A 6,838-nucleotide genomic window follows, 5' to 3' on the forward strand; every position below is an offset into this window, starting at 1 on the left:
TCATTTGAACAAACTTGAATCCCCCTTATCCAAGGATACTTTGTGCCAAGTTTGGTTCAAATTGGCCCAACGGTTCTTGAGAAGAAGTCGAAAATGTGAAAAGTTTATATAAAGACAGACAGACAGACAGGTAGACTGACAGACCAACACCGGACAAAATGTGATCAGAAAAGCTCACTTAGGCCTTCGGCTCAGGTGAGCTAAAAATGACATAATGAACATAATATCTGCTTCCACAAATGCATCACATAACAGTATTTACCTCTTGAGTTAGCCCGAGTCAGTTAACCGCTGCAGTTAGAGCTAGTTCAGGTAGAGAACATGTCAATCTCGCATGCTCGCTACACCAACATCTAACAACATCCCTTAGAGGGTCACGTCAGAGGTCAAAATCTATCAACCAATCAAATTGTTGCTGGCAAAATCATCGGATATTTGTTGACGTTATCAAAGCGAATAAGTCTGGAGCTGTTCTGAATTTGACCTCTCACCCTCTATGGGATGCTGTTAGATGTTATTATGTTAGTGTAGCAAGTATGAGAGCGGATCTAACATCTAATTTTAATTAGATTGCGTAGAGCATGGAGACTTAAACTTGGCTGTCTGTCTGGTAGAATTCCGTGGAAAACTTCTCCGTGAGATAAGATAAACTGCATCCCTATAACAGCATGGAATGGAGAACAATGCGGTAAAATTCTGTGGGGGTCTGACATTTCTGGATTTCATGTTTTGCCCTTACCAATGAAATTACTTTCCCATGACAATTATTTTAATTATATGTATCAATTACTCGATTCTAATCTATCTTTAAGTAACCTTTTATGAAGTTATGTCTACAAGTACATGTAAATTGCCTAGTATGAACACCCAGACCCATAGGTCAAAACATTACAATTTCTTCTTGATACACAGACCTTCTAGGGAACTATCTAAATACTGCTTTGGGTCCATGAGGGGCTCTACATTGACTCTTTACATCTTTATACTGAACTGTTATGCAACATACACTAAATGTTCATGTCATAGAAATTTACCATTTCTCTGCAAGTCTAGTGTAAATAATATTATGACACTATACTTCTATACAAAAATAACTTTTATTCTTTGATGAGTTTTTTGAAGATCATTACATACAATTTAATGTCGATCCGTGCATGCAACAAAGTAAAGAGCAAAATCTGTGGAGTTTAGTTGACATTCAGGCTTTGACATCTTACTTTCAACTGGTTACAGACTACTTATTTTACCCCTATTTCATTGACCACTCAAATTAAGTTCCAGTTTAAAAATAGAATTTTTTTTTCTTAAAAATTCTTTTGGGTGTTTATGGAGTAGAAAGCAGTTATTTTTGGGCATAAATGGAAAGAAGAGGGTCAGAAAAAAATTATAAAAATGATAATACATATACATGTACATGTAATGGAAAATTTTGCTTTTAAGTGCATAGTAGGAGGGGTGAAAGAGGCCTAAATTTACCCTTTCTTCAAAGAGAAAGTGAAAAAAGCAGGGTAGGGGTTATTTGCGATGCCATAAAAGGACTTGCAGACTATGAATGTTCCTGAGAACTTGGTAAATGTTTGGACTTGAAATGGTCTTACTCTGTGCCAAGTTTCAGGTAAGTTGAGCCGGTGTAATTTTTAAAAATATTTTTTATGTTATATGTTAGGAATGTATAGCAAAATAACTGGTAGTCTGTATCCAACTATATTCTTACATCTACTTAGACATACCTGTATCTATGTGAGTCAGTGACTTGGGTTTCTGAACAATTTTTAGATAATTAACAGCAGGGCCCCATATAGATTGGCTCTTTCTCTCTACTCTCTGCTGGCCACCACCTTAACAGAACTAGATATTAATTAAAAGTTCTTATTTTTGTACAAAGGTGTTTGAAATTATAGTTTTATGAACATACACTTGAAAAATTTCTTTTCAGCGAAAAAGTATGTACATGTAAACTTCAGATATTTTGATATATTCTTACTTGAGAGCAGAATGTAATCTATCACTCCTCTAAGCACCAGTTGAAGGGAGGAAGCAAATTGGGTTCGTGACCCTGACACTTTACCCCATGACCCTGTTTGACCTTGACTTGCTGTGGAGTCTAGCAAGGTGAGGAAGTGTGAGGTTTCGTCATCGGTGTCAGAATCCTGACAGAAACACTGAGGTAGATTTGTCATCAGAGTCAGGAAGATCCCAGCCACAGGGGCAGTTAACTCTGTCAACGCTTCATCCTCTGTCACCTAAAAATAATGAATAGCTTTTTAATTATCAATACTGAGTGCAGTATCTTGCAAAGAAATATCACAACTTTTTCTTTCCCTAAAATCAAACATATTTGTTCTCCCCCCCCCCCCACCCCCCATCTGTCAACAAGAATATCTGTGAAAAGATTAACAGAAATGTTAACTTTCTTCATACAATTCAAGTCTCAATATATTTTAGCAAGACTTACACTTTAATCTTTAGTACAGAAATTACATTTAGTCCAAAGTTAGCATTTGTTAGATACTGTAAACCAACTTTTATTCGTGTGCTAGAAAATTTCGCTAAGTTCGCGAGAGCCCTTAAATCGCAAATATTTCTTGCCACGAACCAGTCTCTTAAGTCTTTGTTTCTCTTAACAACAGATCAAAAAATGCTTTCTCGCAAAAATTAATCGTCGCAAACTAGTTTAACCCCTGTAATAAAGTTGTCGCGAATAAAAGTTGCTTTACAGTATTCATTTTCTGGGAGGTTAATACCCAATACATTTGAGTTGGTAAACAAGACACACAGATCTTGTTTTACCTAATTTCTCTGTATTTCCTGTAGCAGCTCAAACAGAACAGTCTGTCTGTCCTCAGCGGTCAGTAGGTCTTCAGGACACGCGGTCAACAGAACCTCGGTCACCTGACGCCACGCTTCCAGAGCCTGCTGTTTGGTGGACAGTTCCTGGTGGATTCTGACACCATGCTTCCAGAGCCTGTTGTTTGGTGGACAGTTCCTGTCGGATTCTGACACCACGCTTCCAGAGCCTGCTGTTTGGTGGACAGTTCCTGGTGGATTCTGACACCACGCCTCCAGAACCTGCTGTTTGGTGGACAGTTCCTGGTGGATTCTGACACCACGCCTCCAGAACCTGCTGTTTGGTGGACAGTTCCTGGTGGATTCTGACACCACGCCTCCAGAGCCTGCTGTTTAATGGACAGTTCCTGGTGGATTCTGACACCACGCCTCCAGAGCCTCCTGTTTGGTGGACAGTTCCTGGTGGATTCTGACACCATGCTTCCAGAGCCTGTTGTTTGGTGGACAGTTCCTGTCGGATTCTGACACCACGCTTCCAGAGCCTGCTGTTTGGTGGACAGTTCCTGGTGGATTCTGACACCACGCCTCCAGAGCCTGTTGTTTGGTGGACAGTTCCTGGTGGATTCTGACACCACGCCTCCAGAGCATGCTGTTTGGTGGACAGTTCCTGGTGGATTCTGACACCATGCCCTCAGAGCCTGCTGTTTGGTGGACAGTTCCTGGTGGATTCTGACACCACGCCTCCAGAGCCTGCTGTTTGGTGGACAGTTCCTGGTGGATTCTGACACCACGCCTCCAGAGCCTGCTGTTTGGTGGACAGTTCCTGGTGGATTCTGACACCACGCCTCCAGAGCCTGTTGTTTGGTGGACAGTTCCTGGTGGATTCTGACACCATGCCTCCAGAGCCTGCTGTTTGGTGGACAGTTCCTGGTGGATTCTGACACCACGCCTTCAGAGCCTGCTGTTTGGTGGACAGTTCCTGGTGGATTCTGACACCATGCCTCCAGAGCCTGCTGTTTGGTGGACAGTTCCTGGTGGATTCTGACACCACGCCTTCAGAGCCTGCTGTTTGGTGGACAGTTCCTGGTGGATTCTGACACCACGCCTCCAGAGCCTGCTGTTTGATGGACAGTTCCTGGTAGATTCTGACACCACGCCTCCAGAGCCTGTTGTTTGGTGGACAGTTCCTGGTGGATTCTGACACCATGCCTCCAGAGCCTGCTGTTTGGTGGACAGTTCCTGGTGGATTCTGACACCACGCCTTCAGAGCCTGCTGTTTGGTGGACAGTTCCTGGTGGATTCTGACACCATGCCTCCAGAGCCTGCTGTTTGGTGGACAGTTCCTGGTGGATTCTGACACCACGCTTCCAGAGCCTGCTGTTTGGTGGACAGTTCCTGGTGGATTCTGACACCACGCCTCCAGAGCCTGCTGTTTGATGGACAGTTCCTGGTAGATTCTGACACCACGCCTCCAGAGCCTGCTGTTTGGTGGACAGTTCCTGGTGGATTCTGACACCACGCCTCCAGAACCTGCTGTTTGGTGGACAGTTCCTGGTGGATTCTGACACCTCGCCTCCAGAGCCTGCTGTTTGGTGGACAGTTCCTGGTGGATTCTGACACCACGCCTCCAGAGCCTCCTGTTTGGTGGACAGTTCCTGGTGGATTCTGACACCATGCTTCCAGAGCCTGCTGTTTGGTGGACAGTTCCTGGTGGATTCTGACACCACGCCCTCAGAGCCTGCTGTTTGGTGGACAGTTCCTGGTGGATTCTGACTCCACGCCTCCAGAGCCTGTTGTTTGGTGGACAGTTCCTGGTGGATTCTGACACCATTCGCTCAGAGCCTGATGATTGGTGGACAGTTCCTGGTGGATTCTGACACCACGCCTCCAGAGCCTGCTGTTTGGTGGACAGTTCCTGGTGGATTCTGACACCACGCCTCCAGAGCCTGCTGTTTGGTGGACAGTTCCTGGTGAATTCTGACACCATGCCTCCAGAGCCTGCTGTTTGGTGGACAGTTCCTGGTGGATTCTGTTACGTAGCACCACATGATGCAGAATATTCTCCACTTCCTGAAAAGTTTATAAAAATTCTAAGTTTTGCTGAAATGTTGACATCCCTGGGGCAGGTCAAAGAAATTAAGACAACATGAAAGAGACAGTCATTGTGGAGAATAGTGAAATCAATGGCATAAGATTGGGCCGGAAAGAGAGACTGTGTTGCTAGCTTTACATCAACTGACATAAAGAGGATTAAGTAAGGAAGGAAGTTAAATGCTTAATAATTGGGATAATGATCTCACCTCTAAAACTCGCGGTCTCTGAGTCACCATGATATAGATCTCACCTCTAAAACTCGAGGTCTCTGAGTCACCATGATATTGCCCTGGTAGTTGTTCAGTTCGTTCGTCAGTAGGCAGTGAAGTCATTTGACATCACAATACAAAATGTCCTGTTCGGTCCGAGTCTCTACACTTTTAATGGCTTGTTCAATCATCGACAATACAAAAAACTCCAACTTCATTGTAGGAGGATAGCACTGAGAAAAGTCAACTTCGTCCAGAAGTCCTAGCAACTTCCTGCGCACTTGGTGGCCTGGAAAAAGAAAATAAAGTCTGAACAAGATTATATAAGCAAAAGAAGAGCAGTGTGATAATTTTTTGTGTTTTTCTTTGCTTACTTCTGACCGGCCTGGCTGTCTGAGACAGATATGATGTCTGTAGACTCTCTTCTGTAAATCTGTTGTACGCCAGGTCAGCTTCGTCTCCTAATGCTGGCTGTAACACTGAGAGAATCACATTTATTACTATCTTTAGCAAATCAGACCGTTTTGATTTTTTGTAAGGCTGTTATTAAACTTGACTTTACCATTTTAGCCCCCTGAATACACATGGATCAAGACATTCATTAACCTCAGCTTGTGTGACCTTTGAACTTGACCTTACCTGTTTGACCTTCTGACCCATCATCCAGCAGGGCTTTCATTAACCTCAGTGTGTGTGACCTTTGACGGTTCAGTGCTGTCAGTCGCAGTTCAATGGAAATCAGCTTCAGCAACCAGGACTGAGAAATCATTACAGGGTGTTCTAAAAAGGCAATCACATATTAAATAATAGACAGATTTTAACTAGTTTCTCTATCAAAAACATTTTCTTCACAAATTATGAAAATTCTTAATTAAATCTTAACTCACTATAAAACTGCTGAGTGAAAGGTAGATGCTGGAGCTGTCTGAACAGGAAGTCCCTGGTTGTACGTAAATATCCTAAAGTGGGCGTCGACGTCTCCGTGTTGGCAGCCAGGAGGTAGATGAGTTTGTAGGCCAGCTCCGACAGTCGTGGAGTGTCCCTCAGGCAGGTGGGGCCGGAGTGTGTCCCCACCCCCCTCTCTAACAGGGACAGAACCGCATGTAGACAGGTCTTAGGGGACCCTAGGATACCTGGTTTTAGAAATTCAAATTAAATTTATGAAATTTTCATTGGTAGATCTAAGAATCTTTTGCATCTTGAAGTAAAATTTAGACAAAGCTTCTCTTTTTAGCTCACCTGGATCTCTCTCTCTCTCTCTCTCTCTCTATCTCTCTCTCTCTCTCTCTCTCTCTCTCTCTCTCTCTCTCTCTCTCTCTTTCTCTCTCTCTCTCCACACTACTGAGTACATACCCTTCTCTCTCTCTCTCTCTCTCCACACAAATTTAACATACTCTCTCTCTTTCTTGCTCTTTCTCTCTCTCTCTCTCTCTCAACACTACTGAGTACATACCCTTCTCTCTCTCTCTCTCTCCACACTACTGAGTACATACCCTTCTCTCTCTCATACCCTCTTCCTCAGGTAAGTGGATTGTCTTCTCCACCATTTGTTCTGGTTCCTCCACTTCCAGACATTCCACAAATCTGTGGAGCAGCTCCAGATGAGAGGTCTGGAATAATGAATTTTATGTGATACAATAATGTAAACCAAGAATTACATGGCATAAGATTTCTAAAGAACCCTAATAACAATCCAGCGTACCCATTTATCTTATTCTGGAACTAGACACAGTGCATTATGTAGCATC

General features: G+C 43.4%; 1 pseudogene; it reads right to left on the bottom strand.

Annotated features, from left to right (window-relative positions):
* Window positions 1–2,790: 2,790 nt before the first annotated feature.
* Window positions 2,791–6,838, bottom strand: part of LOC134261581 (nuclear pore complex protein Nup205-like) — a 4,759-nt pseudogene continuing 711 nt past the window's right edge.

This window comes from Saccostrea cucullata, unplaced genomic scaffold, assembly GCF_032062105.1.
Source record: "Saccostrea cucullata isolate Sc308-1 unplaced genomic scaffold, CSIRO_AGI_Scuc_v1 ctg10492, whole genome shotgun sequence".
Classification (NCBI taxonomy): domain Eukaryota; kingdom Metazoa; phylum Mollusca; class Bivalvia; order Ostreida; family Ostreidae; genus Saccostrea; species Saccostrea cuccullata.